Source organism: Canis lupus, chromosome 7 (assembly GCF_048164855.1).
Source record: "Canis lupus baileyi chromosome 7, mCanLup2.hap1, whole genome shotgun sequence".
Lineage (NCBI taxonomy): Eukaryota > Metazoa > Chordata > Mammalia > Carnivora > Canidae > Canis > Canis lupus.
In genome coordinates this window covers 22533610-22550418 of record NC_132844.1, presented here as the reverse complement: position 1 = coordinate 22550418, position 16809 = coordinate 22533610, and the positions used below count along the sequence as shown (strand labels likewise).

General features: G+C 39.4%; 1 long non-coding RNA gene across 1 annotated transcript in view; it reads left to right on the top strand.

Annotated features, from left to right (window-relative positions):
• The window catches only part of LOC140636637 (uncharacterized), a 28205-nt gene extending 14806 nt beyond the window's left edge, over nucleotides 1-13399 (top strand). The window contains exon 4 of the long non-coding RNA XR_012033863.1: nucleotides 13187-13399. This is a non-coding gene — a long non-coding RNA (uncharacterized lncRNA). The remainder of the gene's footprint in view (nucleotides 1-13186) is intronic.
• The last annotated feature ends 3410 nt before the right edge of the window (nucleotides 13400-16809 follow it).

Here is a 16809-nt window from a genome sequence, read left to right as displayed (position 1 = left end):
GTTTCCCAAACTGTTCTGAGGGGACTATGCTTTGAGAAAAGAAAAAAAAAAGTTGCAATCCATTAAGATTTGCAATTGGCAGTGTCCTATTAATGTTTTCAAGAAGTCCTAATAACAGAAATATGTCTAAACTTTATTCAACTCAGTATTTCCCACACTTATTTGGACAAGGAATCCTCATCCCCCATCCCTTATACCTTTTTTAGAACTGTGCATATTAACATATTAGAGAGTAGTATTTCTGAGTAACTCCCATTTGGGAGAAATCCTATAATTTACCCCATGAAATATAATGTTGGAATTAATTTGGAAAATATTTTGTTAATAATGTCAAGGAAGTGGCCATTTATTTTTCTGGAAAAATGTCATTAACAGGAATGAGTATTAAGTGTCTTTTAAGTATCTATTAAACAATTTAGTTTTTGTTATTTAGCCTACTAATAGGATCTAATAAAAAGTTCCTCAAGATTGAAACCTCTTTAAAATCCTGGCATAATAACTGCTTGGAATCGGTGGATTTTTTTTTCAGTACTCCTTGGATTCTCTTTGCTAGTGTTTTATAGTAACTAGAGATTTTGCATCTACAGTCTTAAGTGAAATTTGTGTATGATTTTTATTTTTGTGTTAATGTCATTAAATTTTGGTATCAAGGATATATATTCATTCCATTGAATGATGTGAATACTGTCTAATCTTTTCTCAATATAGTAACTGTTTATATTCAATATGGGAATCCTTTGCTTCTTGAATGTTTGAAATAATTCCCTGGTTAATGGCCTGAAACTTTTATGGGGATATTCTTTAATAACCATATCAGTAATTTCCCCAGTATTGCTCTTATCAGGTTTTCTTTTCATTGTTAGGTCAGTTTTGGTAATTTATATTTTTCATCCAGAAAACTGTCTATTTTGTTGGGATTGCCTAATTTATTTGCTTATAATTATTTATAGTATACTTTATAATTTTCAAATATTTTCTGTACTAGTTTTTTATGTATTCTTTTTACTAATTGTGCTGTTTCTGCCTTACTTTTTTAAGAGCTATGCTCAAATTTATTAGCTCTACTATTTTTCTTTTTTATTTTGAATTTACTATTATTATACTTTTCTGTTTTCTGAAGCCACTTGTATTTCTTTGCCTAAATTATTAATTTGATTATTTTTCCCCTTCTTTTCTATTTTTTAAACAATAAGAACACTTGACTATAAAATTGCCTGTGAGTTGATCTATGAATTCTATAAAATTTAGTGCATTTTATTACCATTTTGTTGTATCAAAATAAGATTTTGATATTACTTTCTGGTCTATTGGAGATCTCAGGAAAAATCCCCTAAATGGAAGTGAGATTTGTGACTGCCATTCATTTCCTTTTCTTTCTTTTCTTCACTGCTAGACTTAATAGGGCAAAGATGGCTGGTCATAAGCAGGCTATGCTAAAGTCACTGGGCCTGGGACACCTGGGTGGCTCAGCGGTTAAGCGTCTGCCTTCAGCCCAGGGTGTGATCCTGGAGTCCCAGGATGGAGTTCCATGTCAGGCTCCTGCATGAGCCTGCTTCTCCCTCTGCTTGTGTCTCTGCTTCTCTCTCTCTCTCTCTCTCTGTGTGTGTCTCTCATGAATAAATAAATAAAATCTTAAAAAAAAAAAAAAAAGAAATCACTGTGCCTCATGTAAAAGTTTGACTCCTTACCTGCTCGGAGAGAGAAAAACAGCTACGACCTTCAAAGTGTCTGTTTAAAGCCACTTTAAATTTATTTAACAAATATTGATAAATCAATTACTATGTGTCAAGCATCACTTTAAGCATTTTGTGAGTATTAATCTAATTAATTTTGTAACAGTTTTGTGCTATAGGTACTACTCACCCTTTCACAGATGAGAAAAGTAAGGCGCAGAGAGGTCTGTGAGTCAGGACGTGGACCCACTGGGTCTGGCTCCAGAGGCTGCAGTCTGAACAATTAAGTAAAACTGCTCTTTTCTTTTGAAATTCTGCCCACCTATTCCTTTGATACAAATATCTCCCTAAATAAGTTAGAGAAAAACATCTCACTTTGTACCCTGCTTAAGATTTTTTTAAAATGATTTTATTTATTTATTCATGAGAGAAACACAGAGAGAGAGAGAGAAGCAGAGGGAGAAGCAGGCTCCCTGTAGGGAGCCCAACGTGGGACTTGATCCTGGGTCTCCAGGATCACACCCTGGGCTAAAGGCAGACGCTTATCCACTGAGCCACCCAGGGATTTTCCTGCTTAAGATTTTTAAAAAGGTTATACCTGCATAGACTTCAATACTTGTCCCAGGAAACTAATAAAAAGGGTGAAGGGAATCAGAATATGCCAGCCCAAAATATGGATCTTGGATATTTTAAGCAGAAGGAATTTGAGAAACAATTCCTTGCAAAGCAATAAGGACTCCTTGACCTCCTGCTTCTCCCCTGAAGCAGATCACAAGACCCTCTGGTGAGAGGTGCCCTCTCTATAAGGGGAAGAAAAGAGGTCCTTTATCTCAGGAGACTGAGGGATCCTGGGAGGAATCACAAGCAACAATCCTTGCTAATTTCCCCCAGTTTAATACCCTTAGCTCATACCCTTTGTCCTAGCATGTTTTCCCAAGACTTGCCATTCTTCATCAAGCCTAGTTGAAAAAGGCTCAGACTTAACCCTTTTATCAAGTCTTCATTTCCTTATGATGGCTCCCATGTCACTGAAAACTTATATTAAATACCTTTCTGTGCTTTTCTCATGTTAATCTGTCTTGTCAGTTTAATTTTTAGGTACAGCCAGGGACCCTAGGAGGGTAGAGGGAAAGTTTTCTTTCCTTTATAGAGGTCAGAACACATCTGTCTTATTCTACTCCTTGCTGGAATGACCCGCAAAGCCTGATCACTTCCCTCCCAGTGGTAGTCGCAGGCTAGACAAAACCCTGCATCCACACTAATTGCCACGTCAGTCTTAACAGCTGCAGGATCCCAAATGTTCAGGTCATTGAAGCCCCCACCATTGGCAGGTGGCTGCAAGCAAGATGACCTATACTGAGACTATCATTTGCACTACCTTATGTAGGGAATAAAAGGAGAGGAAACACAGATTGGTCTCTATTCTTGGGATTCTAAAGTTGCTGTCTCAGATGGATCAAAAGAATGAAAGCAAGCAGTGGTTCTTTTTTTGACAAGTGGCCCCAAGTGTGGAGATCTGACAATAGGAAACACTTAACTGCCTCAGGAGGAACACAGGAACCTTGCTTCTGACCACAGATCACTCTGTGCAGGGTGTCCCAGTGAGCAATTACCTCCTGGCAAGCCAACATCTACAATTCAGGGTCTGTCTTCCATATTGTAAATGGGGTTTTGAGGTTTATGTTTAAAGGGCTGCTTGTTTTCTCTGACCATGATATCAAAGTATATAGAGAACATCTCATCAGTCTTTTCATTGTTCTTCAGTTTCAGCTCCTCTGGGGGAAATAATTTATTTCAATAATGTGCTGCTTAGTAAACCACACAGTCCCCTTAGCAAATTTTACTTGTGCCTTAGAGTGTATATTTTACTTAAGAACATGCCACATATAGCCTTCAACTTCTATAATGAACACACAGAAAATTACCTTTACTTACATAGAGTTCCTCCTTGACCCAGTTGTAAGATTTTTCTATTTTCTTCCCTGTGAATGGAGTTTTAATTTAAAAATATCATTGCTTTTGGTTTTAGTGTGTTGTGGTTAGAAATATGTTCTACTTTTATCTGTGTTTCCACGCATGTACCTTTTGTTTTTAGTGTCAATATTTTATTTAATAAACACATAGAGCTTTTTTAATGAATGGGGCATTGATACTAGCATCAACTATACTCAATATCAACTATATATAACATAACAAATGTTAGCTGTGTCAAATTTAGCTACTGAAGTTCTGCATCAATTGCTAACTGTATGGTATGTTAATTGTATGATATGTCTTTGTTAATTCTATTGCTGATTGTATGATATGATCATACAGTGAAGATTTAGAGCATATAGCCTTATCTTTTCCCAAAACAATTACAAGTTTTAGTAGGCCATTTGTTTAATTTCAGGATTTACCTAACAATAGTGTCACCTACTTGCAAATCAGCTCTAACATATGGAAGCTCATATTTTATAGTAGATGCATCATATATTAATTGTAAATCATGTCACAGCTCTTGAGACTTTTTTGTATCATCTTAAATATTTTAAGTCATAGAGAACCATTCATCCATTTCAGCCATTGAACTATTTCACTTGCATTCCTGGTTCTTCATGACACCTAATTTCTGAACTACAACATTCTTTATAATAGACTAGAATGGGCAAATTATTGTCCTATGATTCTTCTGGCCAAGGATGACTAGTAACATAGTTCCAGAGACACTTGAGTGCCATGTCCCTAGAACAGAGGTTCTCAGACTTCAGCAAGCATTAGATTCACCTAGAGGGCTTGTTAAAACAATGATTGGTAGGCTCTACTCCCAGAGTTTCTGGCCTAACAGATCAGCACAGTGCCTGAGAATTTGTATTTCTCACAAATTGCTGGGTGATTTTTTAAAAAAATATTTTATCTATTTATTCATGAGAGACACACAAAGAGAGGCAAAGACATAGGCAGAGGGAGAAGCAAGCTTCCTGCTGGGAGCCTGATGTGGGCCTCAGCCCCAAGGACCATGGGATCGTGACCTGAGCCGAAGACAGATGCTCAACCATTGTGTCACCCTGGGGTCCCTGCTGGGTGATTTTGATGCCGTTGGTCCCAGTCTGTACTTCGAGAACCACTACTCTAGAATTACATAAGACATGTACAGAACCTTTGCTCCAATATCACCTAAAGGGATACTGTCAAACTTGACAAGTCCCACATTTCAATCCACTGGTCTTGATCGTAAGTCTGAAAAATCTATTCTTCTCCAATAATAAGTGCTTCTCAGAGTCCATCTTCCCAGCTTTCAGGCTGGCTTAGTCTTAATCTGGGGGGTTATCATTCTCAGACTTGGAAGCACAATTGTGTACAGCCAGCGCTTTGGCATGCTTTATTCCTGTGGCAGGTATCATTTAAAATACACAGACTCTTGCTCTCTCAAGCACCTGAAAAGAACTTTTCTATACTTTGATCTCTTTTCTTGCTTACAAGAGTGAGATAGACAAGAGGAATGCAGAAATGGTGCAGCAAAGATGGATGCTCCTAGAAGCCAAACAGAACGAGTAAGAGCGTTTAGGGCTGTCCAGGCTTTTGCTGAATTCCTTTGAATCTCTATTGCCTCCAGGTGAGCACATTTTTTTGATGCTCAGATTATATATGTTTTTCCTAGACTAGACAAGGAAGAAGAATTAAGATTCCTTTTAGGGTCTTTTTGCTTCATTCCATACCAATCGTAACATTTCTTGAACTTCATGGAGAATTCGGAAGAGTTCCTCATAGTGATCGATTCTGTGTCATCCATAAATAATGTTACAAAGAGGGACTTTCAGGTTATCTGACTAAGACCATCTTTAAACATGTTTAGGAACAGATATTCCAATCTAGATAGCCTGTTTTAGTGTTCATTCATCTTTATATTGATGACGTTCTTCTCTTGAATTTGTACAAATCCTTAAAATATCAGCCCCCCCTTTTTTTTCTGATTCCATTTTTCTGTCCAGGTAGGAATCAGGTTAGATGTCTCATCATGGTAACAAAATTAAATTATACTTTTAAAGGCAAAACAAATTGGGATTCTTTAATTTTTAAAATGGGTCTAGCCCTTAATCCTGTTCATGCTTTTTTTTAGTCTCTATCATCTCCTTAAGTATTTGTAAGCTTAAAATTTTTTTTTGGTGGTAATAACATGTTTTCTTGCTTGCTATGTGTCAGGCAATGTCCTAAGCATTTCACATGTCATTACATGCTTTACCAAATTAGTAGATATGCATTATGAAAACCTCATGGGTTTCTAAAATAATTAATCATTTTGCATAAAGATTCAGACATTTCTCTCAAGCGAACAGAAATAATTTTTCCTGGTCATTATTTCTTGTTTTCCTATCTTGTAAAGGTTCTCTGGAAATTGATTTTTGATTTGCACCAGTTGTTTTAATATTCTAGTGTTTTCCAATTCTGTCAGTATTAGTAGCTTCGATGAATACTGCAATTTTCTCTGGCATTCAGGGAAGCTCAATATGCTAATTAAAAGATGCTGATCAGGAGATGTTAAAATTTCTTTTAGGATCTCAGTTAAATATAACACAGAGATTTCTGACAGAAAAGAAATGGGTGATAACAAATATAGAAGCAGGTGGCAGAAACTGTTTAAAAGATTGCTAGATGTCACTCTGGAAGAGTAAGCAAAATAAGAACACTCTCTGAACAGAAAACGTTAACCCTTGATAGTGATTAAAATCTTTGTGCCTAACCTAGAAGTTTGTTCATTCTTTTAGCCATTCAAGCAACAATCATGAGCAGTCCTTTACTGTGCATGTGGCCCTATACTGAGGTTAGGCTACAACTACAAAGTCCTGGTCCTTGTCCTTGAGGGAGAAGCTCCCAAAGGGCAGGATGCTATATGCAACGCTCACCTCACCCATACATTCCACTTGTAGGCTCTTAAAATGCTAGAAAAGGACATTTGCACTTGGGATATTGTAATTAAGAACAAAAGAGAAATGTCTTCAGGGGAAAATACTTTTTCTCAAGGGGCTCACGATAGAAGAGGGTGTAGGATTTTGTTGGTGGTGGAGAGGAGTGACTGTTGGTGCAAAACGTGGATTTAAGAAGTTCTGTCTCATGCCTTAGGAGGCTAAGAAAGGGCCCCTCCCCCAATCTGCAGCAGGTCCAGGGATGAGAGCTAAGTGGGTGACCCCATCCTAAGGGAGGGGGCAACATCTGGTCCTGGGGGTTTTGGGGACTTGGGTCAGGTGGTGTCTGTTATCTGAACTGGACAGATAATGCTCATCAGGAGCTGAGACTATCACACTCTTTCCATGTGCAAATAAGGTGCTGCTGCTTTCTCTTAAGAAATGCTGCTTTCTCTTAAGAAAACCTCTTTCTACATCATTTTCTTAATATACTTGGTGGAATTATTCTGAAAGATGGAATTTGACAGGTGAAGCAATAACCTCATCCTCTCTCACATAACACAACTCCAGATCTGCCACAGACAACCCTGGCAATAGGATCATATAAATATCTGGTAAATTACCATGATGCTTTCAGTTATGATACCATTAAACTTTGAGTAGGAATTCCGTAAACAACTTCATTGCTCTGTATAACACAACATAATATAAAATAACACAGCATAACATAATATTCCTGTTAAATACTTGTCAATAAATGATAGCAAGACTAAAAGAAAAAAAAACATTATTTTCTCAGCCATCTCAAAGTATAAGATTTGAGCATTATCAATATCATTTAATCTTAGGCATAGTATGTTTAAGGTCTCCCATTATGTCTCCCTCTCTTTGCAATTCCTCTTCTGACCACACTTGATTGAATGTTATTCATACTATTAGGAGTAACCTCATACTATCTGCCTCTAATGCACTGGGCATTGTGTATATATTATCTCTAATACACAGAAACTACCAGCATAGATACTATTATCTCTCCTTTACACTGAACTCAGATTTGTTGGGAAGACTTGAGGTGGGATTCAAATCCAAATCAGACAGATGCCAGAGCCCAGAGCCGAGACTAGCTCTCCCTAGTAGACAGCATCTTCTGGAGAAGTGCTTTCTGTTCATGTTCACACATCTAATGGGGGTCATTGCAAACTGTCCTTGATAACTGATGAGATTGCAGATATGATTGTAAGAATCAAAAGGAGTAATTTAAACAGCAAGTAAAAAGGAAAACAGTGTTGTTGAAAAACGTTAATATTTTGCCAGTATTATGATTTAAATAAGCATTACTCCTGTGTGGTTGTATTTAGAGTAGTGTAGCAGCAATTCAGTAGTGCCAGGATTCAAATTTGACATTTACTTTGGAACCAGAGTATATATGGTTCAGTAATCATTATTAATTCAGACCATTCAGAACAGGATGACAGGTTTCATGTTTAGCCTAAAGATAGTTGGCCTGCTATCAGTAAAGATTTGCCCCAAGCTGGTGGTCTGAGAGATTTAACCATGCCCCTGCTTGGCAGGCTCCACAGTCTGTGGCGTCCTCTAACTTCCAAATGCGGCTCAGCATTTATTTGGCTGTTAGATCCATCCTCCTATGTTGAATCAGAGGGCTCAGGGAAGTCATTTGGAATGTTTTATTCGAAATCCCCGTTGTTGTTCCTAAGCATAGATATAAACACAAGGAAGCAGGGTCAGAGCTGGCCTCAATGATTGCACTATGGTGGACGGGGTAAATAGGATAATGCCAAGGATGGTTACCCACTGGTCAATTTCCTGGAGACTTGAAATTAGCATCATGGTCCCCCATGTTCCATGTCATCTCCACCTGAGGGTGGCCTGGACCAGGGTCATCTGAGCCCAGAGAAAGCATGCCTACAACTTTAGGAGCCTATCTTTTGTGTGTGTGTGTGTATTTATGTGGGCCAGCTTCTGTGCCCTTGCATCATTAGCTAATACTCCTGAGATAAAAATATCTCAGAAATCAAATCACTGTTCTTCAACTGCACAAATGACTTGGTGGAGATCACCCTGGAAATATGATCATTTTCTTAAAGGAAGAAAAACAGTATGTTAAGAACTGAAAGAACAAATGTTTGTCAATGTTTTGTCTTGTAATATGTGTGCATCACACAAGGTGGCAGAGTAAGCATAAGGCGATCCTCCCGTGTGAGGCTGGACGCTGCATTGTTTGCAAGGAAGGGACAGATTACTGGCCTCCTGCCTTTGCAGCATCAGCCACAGCTGCTGCTACTTCTCTCTGTGTGTGCTCACAGGTTAGTGTTTCGGTAGAGTGTGGCATATTGTTCCATAAAATGCCAGCACTCAAGTCCTTTGCTTTCAATGAGAAACTGTGTTAAATTATTAGACATCATTGGCATCTTGAAAATATGCTCTGACTCCTGGCTCCAGTTTATATGCCTTTTTTTGATGGAAGACACAAGCTTATTCTCCATCAGCATTCTTGTTCAACTCAAGGGTATTGTAAAAGCTCAGCCACAGGACAGTTTTATGACCTCTGATATCAAATTTTACTTTTTTCTTCTCCATATAGGATGTGAATGTGAAGTTAAATATTTATTAAATATTTGTCAGGCTTATTAGCTCTGTTTGTTTTTCTCCATAAGGAGAATTAAAAGTCCCTGGATTTATTTTTAAATTTAATTGAATGGTTAATACTTAATTTTAATCATTATTAATTCAATTTTTAATGTAGTCGTTTTTACGGCTGAATTAAATATTTTACCAGACTCAGGCTTGTGAACAAGACCATTAGCAATGGACTACATAGGAGTGTCACACCATGCATCAGAGATAGTATAGAACAAATTTATTTGTACTATTAACCTATTCGGTACAAAGAAATGGGTCGTCTTTCAAAGTCATGGTGAAAACATTTGATATCCAGAATAAAAAATGGAAGCTATGCATATTCCTCATTTCTCATATAAAATTCACATGTCTTACTTAGCCTCAGATGTTTTAACTGATACAATTTATTTTCCCAAGTTCTTTATAGAAAATATTGGGCTGGACTATGGGATGGTAAAATGCTTATCCTTAATAAAGTGGGTCATGTAATTGACCAAGCTAGACTGCCAGGTAGACAGAAACTGTGGCTGGTGATCTTTGGTCACTTGTCCTCTCCTGTGATCACTTTCCCAAGGGCTTTCAATACTTCTGGAAATCCTGTTGGTGCCCGTCTCTGTGTCTCTCCTTTCCTCAAGCTTAAATTATAATCCTTATTTCTAGGCCTCTTGCATTTGGCTGCATCTTGTCATTTCCTCCTCTGTCTAACATCCACCAGCAAGTGCTAGAGCTAGCTCATACTGTCTTGGAAGAGTCGATTTTTCACATCTTTTCCCAATTCTGAGGTTAGTGACACCAGGTTGATAGCTTGAAATTGGCCATGGTGGGAGAATTTACACCACAGAAATCAGCAAACACTCCAAAAAATCAGGGCTCTTCTTCCTTTCCTTCTGAGCCAGTTTACCTGCACTCCACAGTGTAATACCAGGATTCGAATAAATAACCCCAGATCCAAGTTGATTGTGTCCTTCCCAGCACCATCCCAAATTTGTAATTAATGGCACGTTGTACGAAGTTACTCTTTAATGTATTAACTTTCCTAACTGGAAAATACATATATTTATTCACAGAACTGTTGGTATTCTTGTCCATGTTTAGGAATGACAGATGATTGTTACACAGCTGGTGTGTCATTTGAGCCATTGTACATGCAGCAGCTGGGCAGAGATTTAAATGGAAAGTGTCTCCACCTAAAGACCATGCCAAAAATGAGCTCCAAATAATCTAAACACCACACTGAGTTTAGTGAAATGTCTAGCACTTCTTCAATTTGCTGGCTACTCCTGGAGAGCTTGGCACAGTAGAACAGTATAGAGCATTACAAAGTCACAAATTAGATTTTTTGAGGGACCTTCGGAGCTACTTTATTTTGAGGGCTCTTGTCACCCTGGAAAAGGGGATGCTCTGACTTCCTGAGCTGGATTTGAATGTTGTCACCTGGAAGTCACACAATCTGGCAGAGTCAAATATTCAAAGTGTTTAAAAATCCACAAAAATCCAGGACATTCTCTCATCTGAAATTCAAAGCCCTCAACAATATTTTCCCAACCAACTTCTCAATCTGTTGTTCTCTGTGATTTCCAGTCATCCCATCTTTGCTGACTCTGTATCTTCTGCCTGAAGTTTTCTTTATTCTCTCTTCCTTTATCTAAACTTGATCCTGTTTCTAGATTGATATGGAACCCCAACCCTTCCATAAAGCTCATCCTGGTCTATCCACTTGGAAATAAGTCCATCCCCTACAGAACACTAACACCATTTTCTATACAAATGTTAGGTTATTTATTAATTTTAGCTACATTTCCACCCATGTTTTATCTTTTCTGTTAGATCTGATGGTGGAAGCCACATGTGCCTGTTATTAAGCTATTGAGCTTAGCTCCCCATTCCCCCTCCTCACTCTTCTCTGTGGTGCTGGGGCCGGGGCTTTGCAAACCACATGTCTGCTTTGCCCACTGCTCCCTGTTAGGTTCTACCATCAGTGGCACTGGGAGGAGAGCCTAGAAGGCAGTGACTGAGAAGGGACATGCTCCTTCCTGTTTGTTTGATGTTTCTGAAAGTAATGTCTCAGGGATGGCACATCACCTCAGCAGCAGCAATTGTTTCCAGCCTCCAGCTTCTTTTCAAAATTCCACAACCCACCTCCTGTGGTTCCTCAGAGCAGCAGCAGCAGCTGTGCAGGGACTTGTTCTCAGGCATCTCAGCTCTGGCCCCGGAGGCTTCACTTCTACTTTCCTAAGCAGCCGCTGAGTGGTGCTTCCTCCTCAGATGTTGGAGCCCAGATCCAAGGAGTGCCCCCTCTAGCTTCTAGGTTTTTCTCTGGGTTTCTCCAGCTCAGAGGTGCCCTGCTTTCTCTGATCAGTAACTTTATGTTACCTCAGTCTTCTCTCTGAAAGGTCCTTTCGGTCCTCCCAACACTTGTGTTACCAATACCCTATGATAAATATCCTGTGGAAGTATCCAGAGTGGTTTCTGTGCTCCTGACTGGATCATGATTACTACACAATGACTGATCCATCTGTGTTTCCTCCTTTGCCCAGTGCCCTGACCCGATTTCCTAACAGCATGGTTTGAGCACAGTAATTACTTAATAAATATTAGTTGAATAAATGAATGAATATTTATCGAAGATAAAAAGATCTTGCTCTATTTCATTATTCTGTCTTTTCTCTGGCGTTTTCATGATTACTATGCTCAGATAGGGGCTTCAGTTAGCATTCATGGGCATTTTTTTGGTTGGATCAGGAAACATTTCCTTGGAGTTTATGGGATGGCTTAAAATGCATGACTTGTCACTGTGCTTTACAAACAGCAGAAAACACCATCTGCATTATGCAGTGCCCCTTAGCGTTGGCCACTCTTCCAAGCCAGTCTCTGGGGAAGTTGTCCATACTGAGAAAGATATGACTTCCCTCGTGTGTACTGGTAACCAAAACAGACATGATTTATGAAGTGCACATTGAGAAGGAAAAATCACGAGCCACGCTTTTGCTCTCTCCTAGAAATTGGTAAGCATATTTTTGAGGATATGATTTAAGGGCAGACTGTGGAGTAAACAGCTGCTTTACAAGCATGTGAATAATTGCTGCTTTAACCAGAGTAAACTTCGCAGGAGGCTGAGACATTATCCAGTACAGTAGGAGATAAAAAGAGTGCTGGGGGGAATGTAGAGCTTGACCAACTGGGTCATCAGCAAGGATGTGATTTCTAGCCTGGATTATGAGAAATGCTCAAGTCTGGATATGTGTATGCCCAGAGGAATCTAGTAAAGTATGGACACACCTAGATCTCTTCCTCACCGCTTTTTTAGTGCTTACATCAATGTAAGCAACCGATCTCATTAAAGTGCCTTTGAGAAAACTCCTTGAATACAGGTATGAAATTGGTAGTTACTGCAATGGCAGTGGTATGAATGTTTTCTCTGAATGTTTTACTGATTTTGATCGTTATCAGCATACAAACAAAGCCAGTACTCCAGTGAATAAATGCAGCATCATTGGGCAGTCAAGGAAGGTAAGCCATACCCTATGCCCCTTGTTCTCACCTAGGCTGTGTTCTTTAGGAATCACCTGAAAATAATTCCTTACCAGAAATGTGAGTTTGTTTAATATACACTTTGCTAAATATAAAGAACGTAACGGTAAGTCCTTTGGCATTCAGCAGTACTGGGAAATTTCTCCTGAAGAATTGAAGTCTAATCCTGAGTACCTATATTACAGATTTTGGATTTCGATCATTTTTATAACCAACAGAATATTAGGAAACTTCAAAAATACATCCCTTTGCCCTTTAAAAAGGATAAAATGTATTCTGAATTGGAACAACCAAGTGACTTAGGGGTATGGATAGGAGACACATTATGTCTGCACATTGGGGTAACAATGTATAGTGTAACCACAGGTTCTGAGTTGTACAACTGTTTCAGTCTTGTCTCTTCTGCTAATGAACCTCAGCTTCTTCTGTAAAATAGGGATAATAATATCTCCTTCACAGGTTACAGTGAAGATCAAAAGCTGTTACCTTCCTGAAAGTTCCTGCGACAATGACGGCTTGTGGTAGATCCCCAACCTATGCTGGCTGAATCGGAAGGGACAGGTGTAGAAGTTAGTGCCAGAAGTCACTGTGGGTTCTGCGGTGTTCAGCCCCGGGACACGGCACGGATCTCCGGCTAGACTAAGTGACACCCTGTCTTCACCACCAGGGGGGATGGAGTTTTTTATTTTATTTTATTTTATTTTATTTTATTTTATTTTATTTTATTTTATTTTATTTATTTTAATAATAAATTTATTTTTTATCCGTGTTCAATTTGCCAACATACAGAATAACACCCAGTGCTCATCCCATCAAGTGCCCCCCTCAGTGCCCGTCACCCAGTCACCCCCACCCCCTGCCCTAATACCTGAGTCAGGGCTGGAATGCAGAGCCAGGAAGGTAGATCTAGGTCCATGACCTCAGAGCAAATAGTTTGTGAGTCATGGAATCATTTCCCAGACATCAAAGCCCCTCAATTAAAGTTGCAGCCCGGCTGCTGTTGTCCAACTATGGCAGCATCCTGGTATCTTTCTTCTAGTTCTCTTAGATCCATAACATCAAAACATCATACCTCAAGTCTGAGCCATATTTTGCTGTGACAGAGCCATCTGTACCTGTAAACCCCACACTTCAGTGTACTTTGAATTCTAACTTTTACAGTTGTTTTTTTTTTTCCTTCTGGACTCTACTATTTCTTTTCACTGCTATAAATTTTCTAGTCTATGCCGTAAGTAGTCCATGCCCTGTCTTCAAATTTGCTATTTCTAATAATTTGATAAAATTAGCAATCTGATCCCTAACTCTTGGAATTACATGGAAAATAAGCATAAATCGGTGATGATAAAATCCCAGGTGATTTTCTTAGGAGTCGAATGCCTCGGCTTAGTGCCTAGAGTTTGTGACCTTTGTTGACAACTCTGAGGCCTCTTTATGTCCTTCCTGGTTTGTAGCTGTTTTCTGGAAAGGTGACATTGCTTATTGTAGAGTTCTAGATGAAATATTATTGAATTGTCCTTAATCCTCTTCTGGGAATACAGGGACGATATTACTGATTCACTGGGCACCTGCCATTAAGTGGAGAGAGGCAGCATTCTGCGCTGCCTCATTTTTCAGGACTCCGGGTGTTGATAAGAGGTATTCAGAAGAGCTTGATACAGACACTAACTTATCTAGTCTCCTTGGCAATTGCTTGCGGATGAATAGGCAAGTCAAGTCCTCATAAAGGAAGGTCAGGATGAAGGTTAACAAATATATTTTTGAGGCTGGAGACATGAATAAGCAGAAACTGTCAGAGGTTGAAAGGGAAAAGAAAGGGGGAAAAAAGGAATTCAGGACCATTTTCAGACAAAAGAGGAGAAAGAAAGCAGACAAAGGAACATATGGGGGAGGAAGTAGAGGAAGAATTAATGAATGCTGGCATACTGACCCTCCACTGCAGCGGGAGCAGCAGGTCCAGGAAAGCATCCCCTGACTAAGACTGATCACTGAGCACAGACATAGCATATAAGGTCCAGCTCCAGGAAGGTCCTTGGAGAGAAGCGCAGTGTGATTAAGATGCAGTTCCTGCTTAACCCAGACCTGGGAAAGTGAAGAGAAAGCAAAAGGTGAGTCAACAGGAAACTGTGAGCAATACCTTGGCCAGGAAAGAAAGTTAGAGAGTCAGCAGGTTGAAGAGTGGTCTGAAATAAACCGTGCAGCTTGGCAGGCTGGGGCAGGTGTGAGCAGTGGCAAAGTGATGGAAAATAAGGACCCCTGGTGTCCTCTGGTGAGTCTAGAAAGCCAGGCACGTGGGGACTTGGAACGAAGGACTCCAGACATTATACTGACACAAAAGAGGCATGAAAGAGAGTTACATTCGGGCTGGGGTGACAGGGGTGGGGTGAGGGTGGTTTCTAGGGGAAGAATACTGGTCATGGGTTTGGTAAATCTTATATGCTAACATTCTCCAGTGGCATTGCAGACTGATTTTGCCTCTTTGCCAGGTACTGTCCTAAGACTCGGGGGTCACTACCACCTCTGATCTGAGCCACCATCATCCCTTGCCTAGATTACTTAATAGTTTCTTAATTGGATTTCCTGCTTCTATCCTTCTATCTAAAGTCTATTTCTAATAGAACAAGCCAAAATGATCTGTTTTAAACCATAAATCAAATCTTCTCTTTTGCATAAAACCCTGCGATGACTCCCCATTTCACCCAGAGTAACAGCCAAAGTTCCCACAAGGCTTTACAAAGCTTTATGTGATCTGCCCCCTGCCCAGCCCTATTCCTTCTGTGATTCCACTACCTACAGCTCTTCCTCTTATTTGCTCTGCTCCAGTTAAATGCCTCCCCATCCCCTTGCTATTCCTGGACTATGCCAGGTATGCTACCTCCTGAGGGCTTTTGCTCTGGCTGCTTCTCTGCCTGGAATGTTCTTTCCCCCAGATATCCACATGGATAACTCCCGTCAGCTTCCTGGAATTCTTTATCAAATGTCATCTCCTTGGAAAGGCCTTTATATATTTAAAATTGTAACCGCCACACATCCTTCTTTGCATCCTCTCCCCCTTTCATTTTCTTTTTCTTTCCTTTATTTTATTTATTTATTTCCTTTTATTTTTATATACTTGCTATTTTATTTATTTATATAGCCATTATCATTCTGTAATATACTATTTAATCCAGTTTTTAGGTTTGTTGTTTACTGTTTGTCTCCCCTTACTAGACTGTGAGCTTGACAATGGCAGGGATTAATATGTTGCTCATGGATGTACCCTGAGTGACCAGGCCAGTGCCTTGTCACATAGTAATACTCAATTTCCCTTTGGTAATCTTAATCTCTGTAATTAGTACCAGCATCCAAACAATTTCCTAGCTGGAAATCTAGTAGTTACTCTAGACCTTCACCTCTTGCATCCAGTTGGCATATTAACAATAATTTTAATAAAAGTCATGTTAAATCACTTTCCTAAATATCTTGGATCCACCTCTTTCTATCTAATATTACTATTCCATGAGGATGATAATGAGGATGGGGAAAAGGAAAGAATAGTTATTTTTAAGATTTTGTGTTTTGGTGATCCCTGGGTGGCTCAGTGGTTTAGCACCACCTTCAGCCCAGGGCCTGATCCTAGAGTCCCGGGATCGAGTCCCACATCAGGCTTCCTGCATGGAGCCTGCTTCTCCCTCTGTCTGTGTCTTTGCCTCTCTCTCTCTGTGTGTGTTTCTCATGAATAAATAAATAAAATCTTTAAAAATTATGTTATGTTGTGAGCTTAAGTGGGGTTAGGTGATATATATCATTAAAAGAGGAAGATAAAGAAATTGGAAATCTCTGTTCTTTCTAGTCTAATACTTAACTAGATACTCTCTCTCTGCCCCTCACCCCATACACACAGTTGTTTCATCTCAACCCTCAGGGGGAGGAAATCAAATCTATAAATGTCTGGATGTGGATCTCAGTTTCAGTGCAAATCAATAAGGGTAACCTAAGATACGGATCATACGATGATTAGAATATTCCTTAGATTTTTGTTTGTTTGTTTTGATTAGCGTATAGATGTCCAAAGACATAAAGGTCTTATGGAGCCTCGGGTAAGT